The sequence below is a fragment of the Pan paniscus genome, chromosome 10, assembly GCF_029289425.2.
Source record: "Pan paniscus chromosome 10, NHGRI_mPanPan1-v2.0_pri, whole genome shotgun sequence".
Taxonomy (NCBI): Eukaryota; Metazoa; Chordata; class Mammalia; order Primates; family Hominidae; genus Pan; species Pan paniscus.
In genome coordinates, this window is record NC_073259.2 from 69,546,052 (window position 1) to 69,571,646 (window position 25,595).

Consider the following 25,595-nt stretch of genomic DNA (forward strand, 5'->3'; position numbering starts at 1 on the left):
AGATTAACACAATCTGGGAAACATTTTATAACACAGAGGGCCACACCAGATTGAATATTGCCCCCAGGAATGAAATGAAAACAGGAATGGATTCTCCAGTAAGAGGTACCCAGATATCCTAATCTTCAGTAGCTGACCTAAATCCTGGACAAGTGGGATCAAACCCCATAACTAAATACAACTTTTTAGGAACTAAGTGGATAATCACTCTGTGTTGTATGAACATGTGGGCAATGTGTTTCCCACACAGCTTAAAAGTGCAACAAAAAAAGATCTAGGTGTAATATAAAGAATTTCTACCACTGTTAGGGTAATGGCGGACTGACAGGAAGAGGGTCTTAGATGTTACTTAAGTAAAGTTCAATAGAAGCTTCCAGCACAGATATTCATGTTTCAAATTGGATCGCTCCATTAAAAAGTTTTTCCATTAGACTTCCCCGAATCAAATTATAAATTATCTAATTTTCTACTAAAGTTTTCCCCAGGCACAGGGAATATGTGGACTGCACCTAAAAAATTCTTCATAATGTACTTTTATTACTATAGGAAAAGATGCACATTTATTTTAAAAACTTCTCTATACCACTATCGTAAACCTTTGCGCACACTTATTTCTTTTGGAAGCTAACTTCTGAGTGGCAACAAAATATATTCTTAAGAAAAAAGTCTGACACAATGCCTTTGTGTCTTAAAATATGTTAAAATATTATTTAGTCAAATATAAATATATATTTAGTCAAACATCTGTCTTTTCAGGGTATCACAGGGAGTCAAACTGGAAAATGTGGCACTGTCAGGAGTTTCTACCTGGTGAAGGGTAGCAGACTTTCCTCTTCAGAGGGCTCTTGAGAGGGTAGCATCCATTATCTTGCCAGTTTACCACAACCTAGGCCCAATCCTCAGCCTTATAGGTTCAGAAATTTATTTTTATCGGCATCAATAGGGTAGCTACATTGCTTAGAAGCAAACAAAATTAATCATGCTTCAACAGAAATCAGGATACAGATATATTAATACAGAATGACAAATATAACTGTGACAGAAATAGGAATGCCTGTTTATGGTCATACATGGCCAATACTTTCATTACAGCCAAACTCATACATGCAGCCAAATAAGAGGCCCCTGGATACACAGGGAATCAGAATAAAAAAAGAAGAACTGAACATTTAATAGTCTTCTTTCATTCAATCAATAATTTTTTTAATTAAGCAACTACTATGTCCAGGTAACCTTCTAGGTCCTGGGGATACAGAGGTCTCTGCTTACAGAAGTCATAGGTAAGTAGCAGGTGAAGAGTATGTGTTTCACAGAAGTTTATTACAATATATTAATAAGAGCAAAAAATTTTGGAAGCAATCTAAATGTTCAATAATAGAGCTCCAATTAAATAACAATAAATCCAAATAATGAAATATAATGCAGCCCTTTAAGAATAGCACTTGCAAGCCATAATTCATGACATGGGAAAATTATCATGATGGAAAAAGAAGCAAGCTATATATAGTGCATGATCCTATACACACACATACACACATACATATTTCCTATCCCTTTATATGCATAAGAAAACAAGCGGAAGGAAAGCCATATCTTTAGTCAAATCTTGTTTACTAAAGTACTATTAATGATTATCTTTTCTTTTTCTTCATACCTTTTTGCATTTTTCAATTTCCTAAAACAGCCTTACATGCCTTTTATCACCAGGAGAAAAATTACTTCTAAAGTAATTTCAGTCAACATGCATACTAAGAACTCTTCAGATTTATCTATTAGAAGCTGTGCATGAATGCCAGTCCTTGCATCTGCCTTGGAACTCACAGAGAGCTCTTTTCCTATGGCTTTAAACAATACTCAAAAAGAGTAGCATACCTGAATTTCCTAGTCCTATGTTTTTGTCATCCAACAGCCAGTCTTGTCTAGCTGTTTTCTAAACATTTCAACCAAAACATTTTTTTACAGATAACTCATACAGTCATCCTTTGATATGCATGGGAAATTGGTTCCAGGAACCCCTTGTATACCAAAATCCATGGATGCTCAAGTTACTGGTATAAAATAGTGTAGTATTGGCATATAACCTACACACATCCTCCTATATACTTTAAATCATCTCTAGATTACTTCTAATACTTAATATGATGTAAATGCTACATAGTTGGTATACCATGTTGTTTTTTATTTGTATCATTTTTTATTGTTGTATTGTTTTTTCTGACAATTTTGTTCCACAGCTGTTTGAATCAGTGGATGCAGAACCCATGAATATGGAGAGTCAATTGCATTTAATTATGCCCAAAGGTAAATGCATAAATTTTTCCTCACAGCTAATCTTCTAGCAACCCCATTGCTGTCCATGGCAAGCAGGCTTAGTTAATCTCTCCCATTCCCATTTCAGGTTCTTTAAAACCTCTTTCAAAATCTCTTTCATCCCACCTTATTCTTCATTCTCACTTCCATCAGCATATCAGTCCAGGCCCTAGTAACATTAATGTTACTAATGGCACTGTTAGTAACATTACTTACCAGCATTCAAGTGGGTCTTCCTGATGCCATTCTCTCCCATCCTGAAATCATTGCTCATAGAACTTGTATGATGTCATTCATTGGCTCAAAAACTTTTAAAGCTTTCCTTTTTCTACCATCCCAATCTAAATTTCTATGCCTGGCTTTTATTAAAGCCCATAATTTGGCCCCACCCTAGCCATTTAACTTTATTTTCCACTATTCACCAGTCTCCTCCCTCATCAACGAGAAGACATACCATAATCAACCTCACCACTAACCCCTGGAATATCTAAACTTAAAAATGGTCCTTCCTTTCCCCTTTACTTGTATTTAAAGAACCTGACGAACTATTCCTCCTCTGCTAAACTTTTCACAATTTCTTCAGCCTCATTTATGTTTCACGTTTTCAGAACATGTCTTGCCATTTATTAGGAATCTCACAATTAGGCACTCTCACGTAGACAGATTTACAGTCATGTATGTTGTCATCTTCTATTAAATTCCATACTCCTTGAAGGCAGGAGCCACGCCTTATTCTGTCCCCCAAAGTACTCAGAATGATGCAGAGCACACAGAAAGTACTCAAATCTTGTTGACTGATCCAGTGAGAAATGACCAACTTCAGTTCCAGCCTCTCTTTAACATGTACATAGCAATTTGGGCAAGTCAAAGCTCCATCCTAAAGGACATAATAGGGGACTCTTTAAGCACATTATGATGAAGGCCCTTTAGGGATAACACCAGAGTGATGAGGTGCCCTATACCAGGGATAATGGAGACAGAGTTCTTGGGATTCATCACTGGGGTCCTCAAAGCATCTTCCAAGGGGATAATAAGGAAGGACTCAAACACTTTTCAATCTCCATGAGACCAGGCATGAGGTCTTTTGAAAGAGTTCTTTAACTGGAGTGAATGTCAAAGAGAAGTATAATAAAATAAAAGACCTGCTTGTTCATAACATGATACTACCTAAATCACCAAATCTCACTGAGCCTTGGTTTAACTCAAGAGGTTTCATGCCACTGTAAGAGGTGGTAACTGCCAACTGATAGGAAATATTTTCATATGCATAGTCGTAGTGCCCCATATTTATGAACTTCTTAAGAGTCTTCAAAAAGCTTTCTATATACATTATCCTTTATTTTCTAACTTTTCTAAATACAAGGTGAGAGAGACACAAAGTGTTCTATCAAAACAATCTTGGCTGGGCACAGTGACTTACGCCTGTAATCCCAGCACTTTGGGAGGCCCAGGTGGGTGGGTCACCTGAGGTCAAGACTAGCCTGGCCAATGTGGAGAAACCCCATCTCTACCAAAAATACAAAAATTAGCCAGGCATGGTGGTGCACGCCTGTAATCCCAGCTACTCGGGAGGCTGAGATGGGAGAATCGCTTGAACCCGGGAGGCTGAGATTGCAGTGAGCTGGGATCCCACCACTGCATTCCAGCCTGGGCAACAGAGTAAGACTCTATCTCAAAAAAAAAAAAAAAAAAAAAATCTCAGAGTCTACATATAACAAATATTTTGTTTTATTCTTAGTGTACTTTAAATACATTTATCCATATTATTCCTTTTTTTTTTTTTTAATTAGAGATAGAGTCCCACTCCATCACCCAGGCTGGAGTGCAGTGGTGCCATCATAGCTCACTGTAGCCTTAAACTCCTGGCCTCGAGTGATCCTTCCACCTCAGCCTCCTGAGTCACTGGGATTACAGGTGTGAGCCACTGCACCTGGCTGTTTACCCATATTATTCTAAAATTAAGAAACATTTCAGAAATTGACTACTCAATGATTTTATCAGTTTTCTGCCATGGAAAATGTAATGTTTTACGATTTTTAACGTTAATACCTAGCAAAGTTTCTATAGTGCTTTCTCAATAGGTATTTTGATTTAAACATTTTGTACTGAATCAGTGAAAATATATGGAATTTACTAAATGTAAATTGTAAAAACTAATTTTCAATAAAATTTCTATTTTTAAAAGTTGAAATTTTACTTTAAAGACATAATTTGTATTTAGTTTCAGTGTGTAATGGCTGGCTTCTCAATAATGGCATTATTATTGTCTGAGCTCTAATCCTAAAATATAATTTTTTAAGAGAAGGGACTATTGTGAGATTTCTGTGGTTTCTTATAGCAAATGAATAGTGTCAAAAATGGTACAAATGGTACACAAACGTCTGATTCATACCACAGCATACAATCATCTGTAACAGACTTTTCACTGGTGAGGAAGTATACCTTGCAAAAACTAAGAAAAGAATGTTTACCCAGAGATCTGCTGCCGCTGCTGCTAATAAAAACTAACATTTACTGACTGCTTCCACGTGCCATGCATATGCTAATAAACAGAACTGTATACCATATATACTGTATTAGTTAATAATATGTAAGGCTTTTAAAACAACATCTGGCAAATAGTAAACCCTACATAAAAGTTTATCATCATCATCTTCATATCACTCAATTCTGAAAGCAAGGATTAATGACTCAAGAAGCAGGCATTACTGCTCCCCACTCCCCATTTTACAGATACAAAAACAAATTTAGAGAAGAACTTAAGAAATTTGTTTCAGGTCACACAGTTAAAATGGTGATGGATCTTGAGCTTTTTCTAATCACTATGTAATTTTGATTAACTGATCAAGTAGACCTTAAGCTGAAAATGGAAGAAGAGATAGAAAAAGTTCAGATATTACTGTAACAATGAAAGAAGCTGGCTGGGCATGCTCTGAAAAAGAAAACTGAAAATAATGGGAAAGCTTGGGTAAATTATTTGTTGCAGAAAAACAAATGGGAAAGGTGTTAGCAACAAAGTGGTCTCAGGTCTGTGGAAACCCATGCCCAGAATATGGGTATTAAACAAAGAAAGAAAACTGACAATTTACAAATAAGTTAATATGATACTATTAAGCATCACTGAGATTTGATGAAATGGGACTCTGCACTAGAACAGGGCAAAAGCAAGGAAAGTAGAAGCATTAAGAATTGCTGGTATTCTAGAGACTGAGGCTGACACAAATAAGCTGTGATGGGGACTTCAACTTTTGGGATAGCCGCTAGAATTCTCCCACAGCTAAAATCAATGTCTCTGATAAATGCCTTGCTAACCCTTCCACCTCTCAAATAGGAAAAGAAATATTCTGGATGTGAATGTGACCACTGGGAAGAAATTCGATGATAAATGGAAGTACTGGGAAACCGGAGAGCAATTTACCATGGAATTTTCAAGTTTGTTACAATAGCTGGGAATGGAAACATGGGACACAATTAGGCAACAAAAATTACAAAATGTTCAGAGAAAAGAAAAGTAAGTCCTGCCTGAGACTCAAAAAAGAAAGATGAGTCATCTGTTTTAGGAAGCTCTCAAGAACAGAAGTGTAGTTAAACTAGCCTTGATTAATTAATTCAACAAATATTTACTGAGCATCCACTATGTGCCAGATACTGTTCCTGGCACCGTATAAAAACACAAATGACACAAAATACCAGCCCTTATGGATCTTATATTCTAGTGGGGCGAGGGGATGGAAAGAAAGTATAGGGGCTGGGAGAGGCATTACAATTTTAAATAAGGACATCAGAAGGTTTCATTGAGAAGGAGGTTTGAATGAGATGAAAAAGAATGATTTAGAAATCTGAAGGGAGGAGAGTACCACACAGCATGTATGGTAAGTGCAAAGGCCCTGAAGCAGAGGTATGCAGTAAGAAACAGCAAGGAGTTCAGTACGGCACAGAGAGAGTGAGGGGGAGTGGTAAGAAAGAGTTCAGAGAGGTGACAGGGGCAAGAACATGTAAAACCCCGCAAAGACAGTAAGGACTTTGGATTACTCCTGAATTATGCCCATGAGAATTCACACTTATTAGGCTCCCTTTCACTAAATGCTCTCTTGTATTAAATACCTACTTTTACTAGATGTTATGAGAAAAATACAAAGGAAGGCAAACATGATTATTGCCCTGAAGACAGTGTCATTTTGTTCTGTTGGAAGTAAATCATAAATTGAAAATGAATTTAAAAGAATAACAAGGGAAATGTTCCATATCTATACATGATCTGATAAAGTACCAGACTGAAACTTGTGAGCTTTAGAATAATTCCTAGTTATATCACAAGAAGAATCCAGAAAAGAAAGATGAAAAAAAGAGACAAAGAAGGAGAATGAGTCAGAAAAACATGGTGGTGGTGGTGGTGGGGGACTTGTATAACCAAACAAGTGATGGACAGACTGACATAAAACCAGTATTGCTCCTATCCTCTTTCTTCTAGTCACAACAAAAAGATTAAAACTTGATATAAGAAACAGAGTTCTGGCTATAAACTGCAAAGGATATTAATGACAGAAAATGGGAAGATTCTGAAAAGACTGGCTGCACAAAGAGCTCTTCAATGAACTCAGATTTTCAAAGACACAGAAAAAGAAAGGAGGGACACATAACATGGATGCCTATAAAAGAAACACAGGATGGTATCAGGAAGTAAAATGTCCACAATGAGCTGAACTTCAGAAAATCATCAAGGGCTACAAAAGGGACTTTTGAATTTATGTCTGGAAGAGAAAGTTTACAAAAGGCCTGGTATACACAAAAGGCTGAGTATGTTGGTTAAGGTAAATGGTGTAGTTAATACATGACAGGAAAAAAAAAGGGGGAAAGAAACCCTTCACTTCTATTTTGCTTTTTAAAAATTCTACACTTGAATACCCCCCCACAGTTTACAAAGACCTTTTACATATTTCTACCTGGAGAGGTAGGTATGACGCCTATTTTATAAAAGAGAACTTCCAGTCCAGTGTCCATCACTCAATCCCTGCCTCTCTTCTCAGTCGAGGAGAACGACAGCAAAAAGTGGCGCGTTAGGATGAAAGAACTGATGCCCATGACACGTGAAGCGGCCATAAAAGACCTGCCCCCGACACACTGCAAATCTGACTTGACCAGTTGTCTACTGTGAGCCTGCATGGGAATTTTGCTGAATGCTACAATAACTCTTTAACAAGTCAGGAAGACCAAAGAGGTTAAGACAGGAGACAAAGTACTCCATCTTTCAGAGTGAGGAAAAAACACAAACATAACAAAAGAAAATGAACATGGCAAAAGATTAACTCTGTGTTTATCATTCAGCCGGAAGAAAATCCTAGATGATTATAAAACAGTTTCTGAATAGACAAAGATGGGCAATCACTGAGAATCAGCGTAGGTTCAGGAAGAACAAGTCTTGCCAAGTAACTTTATTTGTTTTGTTGGCAAAGCTATAAGACAAATCTATGTGATGCTCTGAAAGGTATTTAACAAGCTCCACTCTCCATTTCTTTCTGAGAGGAAAAGAGAGATGGGCTGAGTAACACATATACATAACCAATTAAATAACAAAACTCAGAATGCTCATAAATAAGTTCTGCAATATTCACTGGGCTTAGGCAATAGTGTTACCAATGATCTGGATAAAAGTTTTTCCAACATCCTTATCGAAATGTAGGTATGACCAGAGCCTGGAGAGAATAATGAAAAAAAGGAGAGCAGAGTCAGATCTAAAACAATTTTAACAGAATATTAACTTTAACAAATAAAATTTAATAGAGAAAACGTAAAGAATTATATTTGGGTTAAAAAAATCAAATGCTAAATACAAATTGTGAAAACTGTTGTATACATAAAAAAGCAACCAGGCCAGGCACGGGGGCTCACGCCTATAATCCCAGCATTTTGGGAGGCCGAGGCGGGCACATCACCTGAGGTCAGGAGTTCGAGACCAGCCTTGCCAACATGGTGAAACCCCATCTCTACTAAAAATACAAAAATTAGCTGGGCATGGAGGCAGAGGCCTGTAATCCCAGCTACTTGGGAGGCTGAGACAGGAGAATCACTTGAACCCAGGAGGTGGCAGTTAGTTGCAGTGAGCCGAGATCATGCCACTGCACTCTAGCCTTGGTGACAAAGTGAGACTCCATCTCAAAACACACACACAAAAAGGCAACTATCCCAGCACCTTGGGAAGCCAAAGCAGGAGAATTGCTTAAGCCCAGGAGTTCGAGAACAGCCTAGGCAATATAGCGAAATCCTGTCTCTATTAAAAGATTTTTTAAATTACATTTTTAAAGAAAGAACTAAAGAGTTTTTTCAAATAAAAGCTTGACATAGGCCGGGCATGGTGGCTTATGCCTGTAATCCTAACACTTTGGGAGGCAGAGGTGGGTGGATCACTTGAGGTCAGGAATTCGAGACCAGCCTAGCCAACATGGTAAAACCCCATCTAAAAATACAAAAATTAGCTGGGCGTGGTGGCACTCGCCTGTCATCCCAGCAACTTGGGAGGCTGAGGCAGGAGAATCACTTGAACCTGGGAGGCAGAAGTTGCAGTGAGCTAAGACTGTGCCACTGCACTCCAGCCTGGACAACACAGCAAGACTCCACTTAAAAAAAAAAAAAAGCTTGACATAAATTAAAGTGTGAAATGGCTGCCCCTAAAATTTATACAATCTTAATCTTGGCCTGAGTTGACACACACATATAAATAAAGTCATGCACAAGGAAGGTGAATGCCATACTCTACACTGTACTAGTTGGCTCATATCTGGAGAAATTATTCAATACTTAGTGATGCCCTATAGTCATACAAAGGGCAAAATAAATGTCCTCATAATTTGAAAATTAAGTCATCCTCTGGGAGTAACACCAGCCTGAATCAAATAGAGTGATGGAATTTAGCCATCACTGTAAGTAATTCCAAGAAAATGTGTGACTGAAAAGGGCTGGGGATACCCAAGTCTGGTCAAAAGTGAGTAGGGTATAGTTTCTGGAAGACAGGATTGGAATGTGAATTAAGAAAGCTGAAACCTTGTCAACTATGTTGACAGAAGGAGGTTATATTAATCTGAGGTAGTGGGGGCAGAGCAGGAGTTTAACAAGGAAGACTTTGCCTATGTGCCCCCAACACTGTCTGAGGTGAAAGCACACTGACCATATCCCCAGAGCAGCGCTGGACAGCTGCATCCTTATAAAGACTCTCCATCGGGTTATCCTGACTTAGTGACACTCCCCATTAAGATTACCCATTTGATTAGATGGGCTGGCTTCCCCTGTAGATTCTCCTATAGTGATGAGAGTGTGCTCACCAAACTATAAGCTTCTGTTCCACTCACAGTTATATTAATAAATTCACTAACTGGCATTCTTGGTTTTATGTCAGTCTCTCCATCACTTGCTAACTATAAGTAAATTCCCGTAATTCTGGTGACTTCTGGAAAATGTTCAGAAAAATGTTCATAGCTAACGACCTAGGTAAGTGAGGTATATACCTTAAATATGACAATCCATATCCAGCTTCTACCCATCTGAGAAGCCCTATGTTCCTTTATGACAATTCTATTTGATGTAAAACGGAACCACATATTTTAAGAGAGAAAACAAAATAAAACACATGGAGGGGAGTGACCAGGAAGGCAAGAGGTCTGAAATCCATATTTGAACAAATTCAATGAAGATACTTAGCCTGAAAGAGAGATGTTAGATAGCCATCTTCAAATATTACTCTTGCAGTGACATAAAATTATCTCTAATTCTGAGATGAGAACCAGTTGAAAATTATATAAGGAAACACTTTCCAGTTAGCACTGTCCTATGCCTGGCACATAGCAAATGCTCATTAAGTTTTGACATATAGTCAATGCCCAACATTATTACCTCTTACTGTAGTTTGGATATTTAAAAAACATAAAAGAAATACATACTAGACACTGTCAGAAAGCCTAGGAGAGGTACCTAACCCTGCCGGAGGTAAGAGGTCAAGGCAGGCCTCCCTGAAAGAGATGCCTAAGCAGAATACCAAAGAAAGCACAGGAATTACCCAAGAAGTATAGGAAAGGGCATTCCAGAAAGTAGTGTGTGAGACCGAAGGTACAAGAAAGCTAGTGGTTCAGTGCGGTTGGAGAGGTGAGTAGGGGAGTGATGGAAGACAAGGCTGGAAAACTAAAAAGGAACTCATGTGTCACACTAAGGAGCCTGGAAGAGGCCATGGGGAGTCACTAGAAATTTTAAGGATGAAAGTTACATAATGAGATTCAAGTTTAGGACAGTCATTGTGGCAGCCACATGGAAGACAGACTGAAAGAAGGCAAGACTGGTAGCAGGGAAAGATGGCTAGTTCAATCATTGGGCACCTGAATGAATATTCTGGCACTGGAGGAAGAGCAAAGGCAGAGTTCAAGACATAGTTAAGGAAGACCTAAGAAATGACTAGATGTCAGTCATAAACAAGGAGGACGAGTCAAGGGTGATTTCCAGGTTTACAGCTTAAGAACCAAATAGAGAACAACGCCATGCACTGGGAAAGCTAAGGAGCACAAGAATGGCTCTGTGAAGGGAGAAGATAAAGTCAGCTCTGGGTGAGCAGAATCCAAGTTATCCGTGGAACACACCAACGGTGGTGATATCTAGAAGACAGATGGACAATGGGGTCTTAAGATCAGGACGGGGACCTGAGCAAGATATACCGGTTTGGAAGTCATCATTGCAGAGAAGTTATTGAAGATATCACAGCATATGAGATCACCCACACTCACAGTGCAGGGAGTGAGAAGAGGATTGGGGACAAAAGAGCACATTAACCATTTAAGGGAATGAAAGTTAGCTATCTTATGATCTGTTAAGTTCCTTGTCTTTAGGCAAGGAACTTAAATATTTAGGCAAAGACTAAACATCCACTTGTTGGAGATGATGTACAGGTAATTCACAACAGAGTTGGACTAGATGACCTCTAAAGCATCTTTCAACTCTGAAAATCAATCAAAAACTTCAATTCAACACAGTATTTCTTACAATCTGAGAAATAACTTTTCACCACTATTACAGAAAAGCTAAAATCTTAAGTATTTTTGTTTTTGGCTTTGTCAGTCCAATATTTTGTGTAAGTTCTAAAAAATAAATTTTTTGTTGTTTGATAATGTTTTCTGAAAGGGAGAGAGTACTTGGTTTACTTGTACAGGAAAGCACAGGCTCTAATTTCTTAGCCCTATTTTTCCTTCTGTGGGTCCAGTTACACTCTTGGTTAGTATGAAAATGCAGTTTTACTATGGTGAAAATTCAAACACATGTTCCCAGCTATTCATCCCTTTACTTTCTGCCACCTTGTGCCTGAATTGGGCTATACAATGGGGCTAATCTATGGATTTAGATCTTAAAGCTTTAACTACATTTCAGAAATGTGCTTATAATTTTCATTGATATTTAAAGTATGTTGATTTCTGTCTCCTTTTCTGCTCAATTCTAAAAATAAAGAGACATTGGTCCATATACAATTTTAAAAATTAAATCCAGAAATGTTTGATTAAAAGAAACTGCCATTTTTGGCATAAAAATACAACCAGAGTATTTTCAGACAGGACTGCTGGGAGTTCAACTTAATCCTTAAATATGGCACTGGTCCTACCAAGTGGTACCTGGAACAGGTGTGGAGGTACTTAATCTCTTTTAACCATATGTACTTTTTCTCCTGCCCCCTCTCTATGCCTCCCCTACCACCCCGCAAGCCCGCTTTTCCTCCTTCTGTTCCTTTCACTTTCCTCCTGAGAGTGCCCATAATCTTTTAGTATTACCAGTAATGGCACTAAAGCCAAAACAGCTGCCAACCGCTGGCCTAGAAATACAATGGATATAATTTGAATTAGAGACTACCATTAAGTTTTTGATTGTCCTTAGAAAACAACTTTATATTCTGTTTCAGTGGTCCAATCCAAAGGACAGAAAAAAAAAATAACCACTGTAGAAAGTAAATCTATGTAAAAAAGAAATCTGTAGTGCTTTTTAGCTCTAGCAATCTAATGTAGATTATACATACAAAGTTTATAATAACGATTTGCACATACAGGTCTCTGAATGACCAAACAAGGATAGAGGAGGACCAGAGATGATGTTTGACACCATCTGAAGTTTAGGGTCATGTTAGTTATTAAACTGTGTTATTTTAAAAAAATAATAAGGCTTAGAGTAGAGAAGAGAAAAGAATCAAGGCTAGAACTAGAATAAAAGGACTTCATTATTAGGTATTACAGTCTTGGGAAATGTTTAAGAGTTCCATAAAACCCTATGGGAAAGGTAAATAATCATGTTCCTACCACAATCCCCTCCCTCAAGTCAGGTGCTCTTGAAGCTGTGCTTTGATGCAGCATTCTCTTTATACAACAACCTCGGTGGTTCTAGGCTTCATCAAAGAAAAGGATTTTAGTGGATTTACTTTTCTCTTTATCTCTCTGGCTGATGGTATCTTTACTTTTTCTGTTTAATTTCACAAAATGGAAGCAAGAGACAATTTATCACCAGCACTGCACTCCAGGTTGGGAGTGAGAAGCACAGAAGAGGTGCTTCCAATAGGCTACTGGAGGCAACAGAAACACTTTCTTACAAAAGCTCAGAGTGCTAAAGCTGGATAAACATAAATAGACAGCAAATAAAATTCATTGCTCCTGTCCAGCATCACGGCAACAATTCCGGTTCCTGTGGCCCCCTAATATGCTTCGTGTCTTACATCACTATGTGATAATACCCGCCTGAGGCTTCTTGGCCTGAAACACTCCTCCTCACCCTTCAAGTCTAAGCTCAAACACTCACACATCCTTGGAAAGCTTCTCTCACTATCCCAAGTAGGTGCCCCTCTCCCTTAGGTGTGCCTCTCACTGCTCTTTCATGACAGCTGCTATGCCTGATTGCAGCTATTTCTACCCCTGTGAATGTAGCTCTCCAGTCACCTGCCCAGCTTCTGAGGGAGCACTGTGTCTTTCCCTTTCCATATCTCCTGGCACACGGTGTGTACTTTATGTACAATTCACAGTGAAAGAACTGCCTAGGTTCTTTCACTAGAAAGGAGAGACCCATCCATGCAAGTCTCTCCTTCCCAATCTCACCTAGTTTAGAACTTCATTATTATCACCTAGATTATCTGTCTCTTCACTGGTCTTCCCATTTCTGGACTCTCTTTCCTTGAATTCACTCCATATACACTACTGCCACTTACAACTCTAAGTAACTAATGTACCAAGTTGAATAGGTGGTGAAGTAGAGAATGAAAAGCTGGAAAACATCAATTCTCTAAGTTCAAAGGGTTCAAATCCAACAGAGCAGAAAGAGAAGTAGATAATTAACAGAACTTACCAGGTGCTGTACAGATACACCCAATTTATGCTAATCCCTCTGCGTGGCATGTCCTTCACTCTGAAATGCTCAATTCATATTTCACTTCATATAGGAAGCTTTCCTAATCTCTACAGCCAGAAGCAATCTCTCTTTCCTCTGCTCCCACAGTACCCTGTTACTCCGTTATCACTTTCTGTTTGAATTACAGTCATTTGTACCCATACATTATACCTCTTACTGGACTGAACTTTTCTAAATGGAGGGCCAAACATCTATTTGTCTCTATTTTGCCATGGTACCTAACACAGTGCCCTGCAAATAGCTGATAAATAATGAATTATGATGATTAACCTCACTAAAATATTATGAGTCTGTGATTCCTTTAGGATTTGCCAGTATCAAGAATATCAATGGGTCATATACATGCAATTCAGTACTAAAATTTTCCACTCTAGCCACAAAAATAGAAAAAGTCTATTCTGTTTGTCTAGATAAGAGTCGACATATGGAGAACATCCTCAACCAGATCTGAAAATGTCCAAATGAAATGGATCGCTGTTGTAAAAAACACAACAAAGGGCAACTCCCTAGTACTACAATAAACTGAGCAACCAGCCTCTGCTGCCAAATACAGAAAAGTCATAAGGGGCAAACACGGTGTGGTATTTCCACAATGGGAGCAGGTCAGTGGGTAGACACTTAACTAAGTAAAAATGAACACTGCTAGTAAAAATTAATTTAATAAAACAGACACTAGTACAAGATAGTATGTCAAAAATGGATCATTGAATAAGCTGTCTGAGCTCTCAAACATTATCACTTTCCAGAAGTGAATACTACTTGCAGCTTATCCATTCTTTTAAGGATCATATTCAATTTTCTACAAAAGTGCTTTTGTAGGCCGTGCATGGTGGCTCATGCCTGTAATCCCAGCACTTTGGGAGGCCGAGGCAGGCGGATCACGAGGTCAGGAGATCAAAACCATCCTGGCTAACACGGTGAAACCCCATCTCTACTAAAAATACAAAAAATTAGCCGGGTGTGGTGGCAGGCACCTGTAGTCCCAGCTACTCGGGAGGCTGAGGCAGGAGAATGGCGTGAACCCAGGAGGCAGAGCTTGCAGTGAGCTGAGATCGCGCCACTGCACTCCAGCCTGGGTGACACAGCGAGACTCCGTCTCAAAAAAAAAAGTGCTACTGTAAGATACCTCAGCAAGCCCTTGTTAGGATTCCCAATTCCTTAATTTCACTGTTTATGTCTGTCCTCCCTTCACCCTATTCCTTTATCATAATTGTTTTAGTTAGAATGTAAGCAATTGAGTGCACAATGAGATAGACAATAACTTAAGAATTAAGGACTTTAACATTTCATGATTTAAAATGCAGAACTAAAATTCCAGGTTCTCAATTCTCACAAAACAAAACAAAGCTCAAGGCTTAAAACTTTAGAAAATGCCATGCTATAATGATATTTACCCACTCCTAATTGGCTTAAATGAAGTCAGAACATTTGATTATATCATTTATTTCAGCACTGTAATTGCTAAGGGCAAAAACCTTGTCTCAACTAATTTTGTAGAGGCCTTAGTGAACGATTTGCTTGTAGCAGCTTTTACTCTACAAGGAAGACCAGTGTGTTAAATAAAGTGTTTATATTAGAGTCGAAAGACCTAAGTTTAAATTCAGGCTCTGTCTCTTATTTTGAGATCTCAGACAAGTCACTTTAATCTGAGTTCCTCTCTTTACCTGAAAATAGGTGTAATAGCCATAACCCTCACTGCCTAGACCACATGACTGCTATGAGGATTAAGTAAGGAAATGTGTAAAAATGCTTCATAAAACTATAAAGTGTAATACAAATATAAGGGCTCCTGGTATTATTCTTAAAATAAGTGCTAAGAGTAAATCCCTGTCTATAAGAAATCAGAATACAATTGAATTATTTCTGCATACTTTTCCCAAGAGAATTTATGTCTGACATGCAAAACTGTAAATAACTCCTAAAGGGGAAATTACCAGAAAAGGAGGGGAAAAAAGAGAAGAAAGAAAACTTGGGGTGGGACTAGAAGAGGGAGGTAAATTAAAGAGAAAAGGAGAAGTTTTTGTAGTAAAATAATGCAATGTAAGAGAAAGCAAACCTGATCTGAAGAAGCAATTTCTTTTTTTTTTTTTTTTTGAGACAGAGTCTCACTGCCACCCAGGCTGGGCTACAGTGAAGTGGTCTCAGCTCACTGCAAGCTCCACCTCCTGGGTTGACGCCATTCTCCTGCCTCAGCCTCCTGAGCAGCTGGGACTACAGGTGCCCGCCACCACGCCTGGCTATTTTTTTTATTTTTAGTAGAGACGAGGTTTGGCCATGTTAGCCAGGATGGTCTCAAGCTCCTGACCTCGTGATCTGCCCACCTCGGCCTCCCAAAGTGCTGGGATTACAGGCGTGAGTCACCACGCCCGGCCTGAAGGAGCAATTTCTAACTCTACCACTTACTATCTACCTGTGTATCCCTGGGCAAGTCACTTCACCTCTCTAAGCTCCAATTTCCTCATTTGTAGGTAGAGATAATAACTCACAAGATTGCTATAAGGATTAAATGAGATAATATATATAAAGTACTTAGCACTATGTCTGGTGCATAGTAAGGGATAAGTGGTTACTGGCATTGATAAAATTATCAGACCTGTGCCCTAATGGGTGACATTCAGAAAGAAAAAGGAATCAAGAACATTTAAGAGGGGAAGATGATGTTCGGGGAGCTAAATCTATATATTACCACTGGGAGACAAAGTTTGAGAAACATAAATTACACAAAGTATGCTTCATATTAAATGTTCAGATTACTTACTGTGTCTCTTGAATTGGTGAGGAATCAAGAGAAATGCAGTCAAAATCTCCATATCATAAAAGCAGAATAGCAATAACCGTATTCATAACAGCAGAATAGCAATAACCGTATTCATAAAAGCAGAATAGCAATGGGAGCACTTGGCCCCCTGAAAAGCGCGCATTAATGTGTGCAGAAGCTTCTCTGTCCCAAACTCAATTTTCTAAACTTTCACAGACAGAATGAAAGCTAGACTCCATAGCAAAGGTACAGCAACCCCGAATGCCAAAAATAGCTGGTATTAGCTATCATGCCCTCATGTTAGTTTCTGCCATCTTGTTCTTTATTCTGGGTGTATCTGTAGCTGATTTGAGGTGTTAAACATTATTAACTCCACCCTATTCAGGAACTGCAAAAGCAGTAAAAGTGTCCCAGGAATCAGGAAAACGAGGAATAAAATCTCCTGAATCAGCTGGAGAGATAGTAAATAACTCAAAGAGGTAAGAAAACAATGGATGCTATCTGTGCATACGGGATCAGAGATTTATCTATTATAACATGTAGAAATTCTATACCTGTGGAATCAACGAGAATCAGCAAAAGGCAAGGAAAACAGGAAGCCTTCTGTATAAATGGCCAGAGAATCAACAATTTGGGTTACCAACTGATCTGGTGTTAATTAAGGGGAAGGTAAAGAGCTTGTTAAGAATTTAAAAGCTAAGCATAGGCCAGGCGCAGTGGTTTACGCCTGTAATCCCAGCACTTTGGGAGGCCGAGGCGGGCGGATCACCTGAGGTCGGGAGTTCGAGACCAGCCTGACCAACATGGTGAAACCCCATCTCTACTAAAAATACAAAACTTAGCCAGGCATGGTGGTGCGTGCCTGTAATCCCAGATATTTGGGAGGCTGAGGCAAGAGAATCGCTTGAACCCAGGAGGCGGGGGTTGCAGTGAACCAAAATCATGCATTGCACTCCAGCCTTGGCAACAAGAGTGAAACTCTGTCTCATAAATAAATAAATAAATAAATAAAAGCTAAGCATAGTAGAAGTGTTATCACATACCACAGACAATTGCCAAGGCTCCAGGCCTGTTTGGAATTTATACAATATGACTGTGAATGATCAGGTCACCACATGACCTGTAACTGTTAAGGTCTTCCCTAAGATCTGTGCAGAGCTCATCTAAGAGGCAGGCTACCTGCCTCAGCAGACGTTCAATGCAGATAAGCTATTCCTGGTGGGAAAAGATGCCCCCAAAACTTGAATCAGCAAGGAGGTAACAGTATGACTCTGGTTTTCTTTTGATAGACCTACTCACACACCTTTTTACTAAGACAATCTTCCCAAACCACCTGTACTTAGAAGAACTTGGAAACTTTTTATAACAAAGCGAAGTCCACATCTAAGTATCTCCATGAAATGATGGGCTAAAGATCTGCCAACCAGGGCATGGTAAATGGAAATGATATACCATCACTATTAATTTAAGGTATGTTTTAAAAAAAAACTTTTTAAAATTTGTTTTGCCATCTCTGTCTTATTTCAATAATATAAACACATGTGCTTTAAATCCTGGCTTTAGTTCTGCTACTCCTCCCATTAGGTTTTAAGCTCATCAACCATCAACTGTCCTAGTATAGGTGTCTTCTAGAACCTACCCCATTGAGTCAAGTGGAGAATACTTATATTCGTTCACAGAGACTATGACTCTGGAGCTGTACTTAAAACTATGAGTACGGTCAACTGCAGGCACTGACAAAGAAGCTGAAGAGTCTGGATCCTGCTGGACAGTTAGGAAAAGGCAGGCAATACCTCTCCCACCGCTCACCTGCTGTATTCCCTGCCTAGGTATACTTTTTTTCTAACCTTTAAATCCAATTGAATTTGTGATTCCAATTCTTAAACAATAACAAATGTGGACTATTCCTGAAACTTCATAAATAAAATCAGGTGGACATTTACAGTACTGAGTAGGCCTATACAAGACACTGTGCACTTCTATAGCACCCTTTATTTCACAAACCCAAAGAACTGTCAAAGTTGCCCCAACATAAAGTATCAGTGATGGAACTTCTCTCATTTTTACATGTACAACACTCTATTCACCCTGTTTCTGCCATTATAAGCATAGCTATTCATGAAAATACACTAAAAGGGCTGAGACCAACATTCAATCATTAACTAAATTTCAACTTCATAATTCAACCCAAAAACTATCCAATGCCAAGTGGTTTAAAAAATTATAGAACAGGGCTGGGCACATTGGCTCACACCTGTAATCCCAACATTTGGGAGGCCGAGGCAGGAGGATCACTTGAGCCAAGGAGTTCGAGACCGGGCTGGGCAACATAGTGAAACCCTGTCTCTACAAAAAATTTAAAAATCAGTCGGGCGTGCTTGTGCACACCTGTAGTCCGAGCTACTCAGGAGGCTGAGGTGGGAGGATCGCTTGAGCCTGAGAGGCAGAGGTTGCAATGAGCCATGATTGCACTACTGCACTCCAGCCTAAAAGACAGACTTAAACTCTGTCAAAAAAAAAAAAAAAAAATTACAGAACAAAGCCAAACACAGTGGCTCAGGCCTATAGTTCCTGCAACTTAGGAGGCAAGAAGATCATCTGAGCCCAGAAGTTCGAGTCCAGGCTGGGCAAGACAGTGAGGTTCTTTCTTTAAAAAAAATAAATTACAGGACAAAATATACAAAGACTCAAACATTCCATTAAGCAAAAGAGTTAATATGGAATAACTTCTCACTTCTAAGTTCTTATGAGTACTTATAGGTAATAAGTCAAAATTATTAAAAAGTCCCACTCAGTAGTTATATTTAATCTGCACCAAGAATAACTTCCAAAAATGGATTAAAATAACTAACATGTCAAAAATAACTCATTTACTTGGGTGTTATTTTGGAACTCTTTCTAGAAAACTGACCCCAAAATTTAGATGTCAGAAGAATGTATTTCCCAAGTCAAGTTTTTGAAACTACAGATCTGAGGAAGACCATCATGAACAGGAGAGAAAATACGGATTGCAGTTAAGCATGCCATATGGGTACAAGCCAGAATGCCTGGGTCAGAATCCTGGTCCTACCACTCAGTAGCTATCTAACCTTAGTACCACAGTTACTTCATCTGCAAAACGGGAATAATAAAAATACCTACTCCATACAGTTGTTGTGAGGATTAAAGCCAGGCAAGTAAGTAATATATGTAAAGGATTTAGCAGGAAGCAGCATTATATAAAGTATTTACTTATCATCATTATCATATGACTAGATCACTTAAATCATCCACAGAAACGCCTTTTCCTATTTCAGTCTTCCTTAATTGGTCTAGCAGCACTTAATCCCTCCCTCCTTGGCTTCCTCATAAAACACATTTTCTATGGTATTTATTTGGGTAGGTATATTTCTCTCCCACTGGATCACATCTCCTTGAAGACAGCAACCACAGTTCGTCCGAGTGTACAGAGTAGCAACCACAGTTCGTCCGAGTGTACAGAGCAGCAAACACTGTTCACTGTTGCCTTTCATTTCTCTCCCTCTAAAGATTCTGAACAATAATACCCTGTCAATTAGCAAACTTTTACCTGGAGACAGAAGGCTTATGCAACCAGTGCACTTAAGTACTGGTCATACCTTGCTAAAGACTTTCTTAAGACTTAAACAAAAATTTTGGGGGGAAGAAGAGGAGGATATGCTTCATGTTTATAAACTACTAACCAAAGACAGATTTTTAATTTTTTAAAAAAGTTATGTCTTAAAAGCTTGCTTTCATTATTTCATTCAAAAAGACCATGGTGCTTTTAATATAAAAATACAGAAGCATAATTTCTGCATATGTCAAGTCTAACCTAATCATAACTTGCCAATCTGCTGATTTTAATGTAATCCTAAGGATGCTAGACAACAATATGCTTGCTTGATCCACCCTACACTATTTACATAAAATAAAAGCATTTTAACAATACATCGAGATGCAAATCTTTCTGGCTCTGATTTGTGCCCTTTCTCCCTCTTAACAAAAAGTGCCACACACACACAAAAGAGCCTCCAACTTATCCTGGATCACTGGGGAGGCACTTTCTAAGGTGCGTTATCCAATTTCACTAACACAATGATGCTCTCCTTACTTTAAGAGAACAGAACTTTTCTGAAAGCAAATAGCTGAACTGAGTCCATTGCTTTGTTATCATTTTTTAGGAAGTCCAATTTCTCCTTTGTTCTTACAGTGTCCTACCTTTAGAAATCAAGTTTTCAGCATAAAAACTGACAAGGACATCTATTTGTTGGCACAAATCATCTCAGTCTCCATTCTTTGACTTATTTTAAAACAAACTCAAGAGCAAATGGCTAGAGAAAAACTGCTTCTATTTAATGTGGGTTTTCTAAGTCTAATTTTTTCATTCCTAGTGGCAAGGCCTTTCAAAAGAGTACAAAAACTACACCCAACTTTGCTTCTCATTCTAAACACATCACAACCAAATGGGAAAGATTATCAGCCATCTTAACAAGGAGAAAACAAAGCTAAGTGAGGTCAAACCAAAACATTTTTTAATTCATTGTACCTACCTATTTTGAGATCAGGATTTTTCAGATGGAAGTAGTTTGATGAACTTATGCAATAAAATTATGTAATATCATAATTTAACATAATATTTTAGACTAACTTCTCTCTCCTCAAATAGTCACAAGGGTGGCTAATTCACATACAGTACCTCTCAGCCACTGGGGAGAGAGTATAATAAACTTAATTGTTTTACATATCCTGAGGCACAGAGAGAAAGGCCAATCAAATTCAAAGAGGTTTACAGTACCTTATATACATATATGATTGAGACAAAGAACTTTCAAGAATCTGTACTGAGGAAGCAAAAATGGGCTTAAGTACAATAGGCCCTGCCTTAAAGTAGAGAGACCGGTCAAACGTAAGCCCCAGCGCCAAAAAAGACAAGGTCTCACTCATCAATCCCCATCTTACAATCAAGAGGCAGAACTTAAATCACTTAAAGCTGTTTTTTCAGATTTGAGCAGTAAAATAAGCCAATAGGCCATTTCCGATTAAGTGGCTTCTCTCAAAACTTATCACAAGTTATGTGAAATGGGCAAAAGCGTTGGTTCTGCATTTTATCAAGTGAGAAACAACAGCATCCTACTTTTGGACAAGCCACTACTTCCAGAGCCACTAGCCCTCCCCCCACCTCCCACTTCTTTTTATATCATTCCTCCAAACTTAGAACCCGAAAAGCTATTCCACAAAACAAAAGCAGCACCAGTAAAAGGGGAGGCCACTGGTTTTGAAAATAAAGTTTGTTCTTTTGCTGTCAACCTGGCAACTTTTTAAAGGTGAAACGTGCCCTACTCAATCGGTTACACTCTTTTCTACTCCCACACCAAATAACCACTCGTTCGACCTCGATACTAAAGGTGAAAAAAGGAGTGGGAGAAATGATTTTGAAAGGAAGGGGCTACGCGTGCAATGGTAAAGACAGATTCTAAGACTGGTTTTGAGCACTCCGTGGCTTCTAGGAGCTGGGAGGCTTTCCTGAGTCTGTCTTGAGAAATGTTTGGCAATCTGACGCATCAGTTTTTAGGAACGGTACACAAACAGCCCCCACAATTGAAGAGCCATGCTTCGGATCCTGGCTCTGGGTGACATCGGCTGGAGGGCACGGGACAGGAGCGCTGGGGCTACCCGGAGAGGATCCGCGACATTTGTTATTGTTTGTGAAGCCCAGGCGGGGACCCTGAGCGGAGTGCTCGGGGGCCGGGGAGTGGAAGGAGAAAGGAGCAGAGGACAAAGATTCCTCCCCGGGTGCGAGGCTCCCTCTCTGGACACATGGGGCCAGTATCACCCCGGGGAATAAGAGGGCCAAGGCCGTCGCCGCAGGTTCCCCGGAGACATTTCCAGCCCCAGAATTACCCCGGCTTTCCCTGGACACCCAAAGACACCTAAAATCTCCTCCTGCTCCTGCTCGCAGAGTTGGGGCTGGCGCGGCGAGCTCGGGCCCCCAGCCGAGCGCTGCATCCGCGAACTCACCTGCCTCCGGTCGCGCCCGCGGCCGGCTCAGCCTCCGCACGGACCGCAGCCGGCCGGGCGCCCGTCAGCTCCGTTCTCCCCGCTCCGCCCTCGCCCCGCCCCCGGGAGGTGGGACCCGCGGCCTCGCCGGAATCTCAGGGCGGCCTCCCTGAACTCTCGCGAGCCTTGCCTCCTCGGCTTCTCGGTGGCTGGGTCGGTCCGACTCGCCCTGACGTCATACGCACCACAGCCGGAAGTAGCCTTCTGTCGTCAACGCCGCTCTTCCCGGCCCCACCCATCTCCGCCTGGTGAAGGCCAGACTGGTTTTGAGGGAGTTGACTGAACTGTCGCCACTTCCCCTCTCACCAGCCTCACCTCACTGCCGTTTTTACCCCAAACCTGTTCAGGCCTCTCTTGAGAGTGGCCTAATGTGTTGCGACATTAGTCACATTCTAAATGTCATCCGAATTTTTCAAACAGTGCAATGCAAAGAATGTTAGAAATGGAAAGAGAGAATTCACACATTTTTCAGATTGGGAAACAGTTGTCAACAAAGATGGATCAGCTAAGTTGCTCAGTCGGTAGCTGTGGGGACTCGAAGCCACCCAGGTTCCTTGACGCTTCCATTTCACCATGAGGGTACTCCAGAGACTGGAGAGGAACCAGGATTTGGAAATGCCACAAAAAATACATTAAAAACCTGTTTGGGTTTTCTTGGAAAATCTAAAATAACTACAGTACTGGCCTGCTTTATCAGTAGGATCTGAGAATTGTGCAGAAGAGCACTCCCCTATAGGATGACCCAAAAGGGACAACTTTGGGAAGGTTGATGCAATTTGCGTCTGGGGACAAAACTGGCCTTTGGGAAAGCCAAATGAGAGAATGACTCCCAATTATTGTTGCCAAGTTTATCCTCAATATGAGTATTGGAGGTCTTATAAAATATCCTTAGCTTTTAGCTTACTGAGACAACGTATGAAGCTGGTACTCTGCTTGCAAAAACTATCACTTAGAAATGCCACCTGTCATCTTTAGGTTTCCCAAGAGCAGGTGACACGAGCAAAACACCTAGGAAAGAAGCATTACCTCATTTCTCTTTCTTACGCTGTGCTTTTTCATACATAGCTTAGTAGTGGGAAAACCTCTAGTTTGGTAATTAGTGTATTTTTGGGGAGATCAGCTCCACTTATATGGTCATTTTGAAACTCAAATGACAGTTGTCATATACAAGCATAGGAGGTTTAATTGTGATCAGACAAGCTTGACAGGCCTATACACCCTTCTCCCCGTACTGCACGCATACACATACCATTCAAATGCTACGATAAGATTGAGAACAGTGTATGGTTTGTTCCACAGCAAATTTATGTCTTCAAATGTGCCATACTAGAGTAATATGAACTAGTATAGAGTAGCAGTCTAGGTTAATATGGGATAGCCTAAGACTTTGACCTCTAGTTCCTAAATTCTCCTAAATTGAGACCATTGTAAACAAATTTCCCTGGGAAGTTGTTGAAAGTACCTCAACTGAAACAAATTAGAGCTATGAACCAGAATTTTGGTGGTCTATGGACCCCTTTTCAAAACAGTGTTCTTAAATGCATAAACTACCTAGGGTTACAAAGGAAATTGATAATGTTAACATACAGTTACCAAAATACTAAAAAGTGAGTTTGTAATATAATTATGTGGTAAGTAGTAGTAGCATCTAAGATGGCTGCCAATGATCCTCGCCTTCTAGTATTCCTGCCTTCTGTAATTCCCTTCTCTAGTAACTTAGTTCTTAAAAAGGAAATATAGCAAAAGTGATTAGGATATCATTTCCGTGATTAGGTTACAAAAATATTCTGGGCTCCATCTTGCTTGTCCTTGCTCTCTCACTTGCTCGCCTTCATGGAAGCCAGCTGCTGTCTTGTGACCTGCCTTACAGAGAAGCCCACATGGCAAGGAACTGAGAGATATCCAGTCAACAGCCACCAAGGAATTCAGGCCCCCAGTCCAACAACCTGTGATGAACTGAATACTGCCAATAATCATGTAAGTAAGCTTGGAAGTAGATTCTTTCCCAGTTGAGCCTTGAGATGACTGCAGCCCCACCTGACACCTAGACTGCAGCCTTGTAAAACCAGATACTGAGCCAGCAGGCCCAACTAGCCAAGCCCAGATTTCTGGCCCACAGAAACTGTGAGACAATAAATATTTGTGGTTTTAAGCCACTAACTTTTGGGATACTATGTTACACTGCCATAGATAACTAAAATAGTTATATATTTGCCTCTTTATTAATGCATTAAATAATAAGATCAAGACCTACAGCAATTTTGTAGTAATGATACACAGAAACAATATTTTGAGATATCTACAGCAACTTTAATGGGGTAGAAAATATGTGTGATTCCTATTGAGGAAAAGTCACAGGTATTGCTAATATTCCTGTGGTTTGCTGCCTACATTCATGATGGAAGAAATGCTAATTTTCAGTTTGAGTTTAGTGAAAAAATTACATAATATGTAATATATATAACTATATAACTATACATAGTTATATATGTAATATATATAACTATATAACTATACATAGTTATATATGCAATATATATAACATATATAACTATATATAGTTATATATGTAATATATATAACTATATATAGTTATATATGTAATATATATAACTATATATAGTTATATATGTAATATATAACTATATATAGTTATATATGTAATATATATAACTATATATAGTTATATATGTAATATATATAACTATATATAGTTATATATGTAATATATAACTATATATAGTTATATATGTAATATATATAACTATATAACTATACATAGTTATATATGTAATATATATCACTATACACAGTTATATAGTAATATATATAACTATATAACTATACACAGTTATATATGTAATATATATAACTATATAACTGTACACAGTTATATATGTAATATATATAACTATATAACTGTACACAGTTATATATGTAATATATATAACTATATAACTGTACACAGTTATATATGTAATATATATAACTATATAACTGTACACAGTTATATATGTAATATATATAACTATATAACTGTACACAGTTATATATGTAATAT

At 39.0% G+C, this 25,595-nt stretch overlaps 1 protein-coding gene across 2 annotated transcripts in view; it reads right to left on the reverse strand.

Moving 5' to 3' along the window:
• Positions 1-22,647, reverse strand: part of STK38L (serine/threonine kinase 38 like) — an 80,872-nt gene extending 58,225 nt beyond the window's left edge. The window contains exon 1 of one of the 2 annotated variants that reach the window (XM_034936139.3): positions 22,496-22,647. The gene's annotated coding sequence lies outside the window, so the exon portion shown is untranslated. The remainder of the gene's footprint in view (positions 1-22,495) is intronic. The other variant, XM_008954293.4, reaches the window with a different exon arrangement.
• Between the last annotated feature and the right edge of the window lie 2,948 nt (positions 22,648-25,595).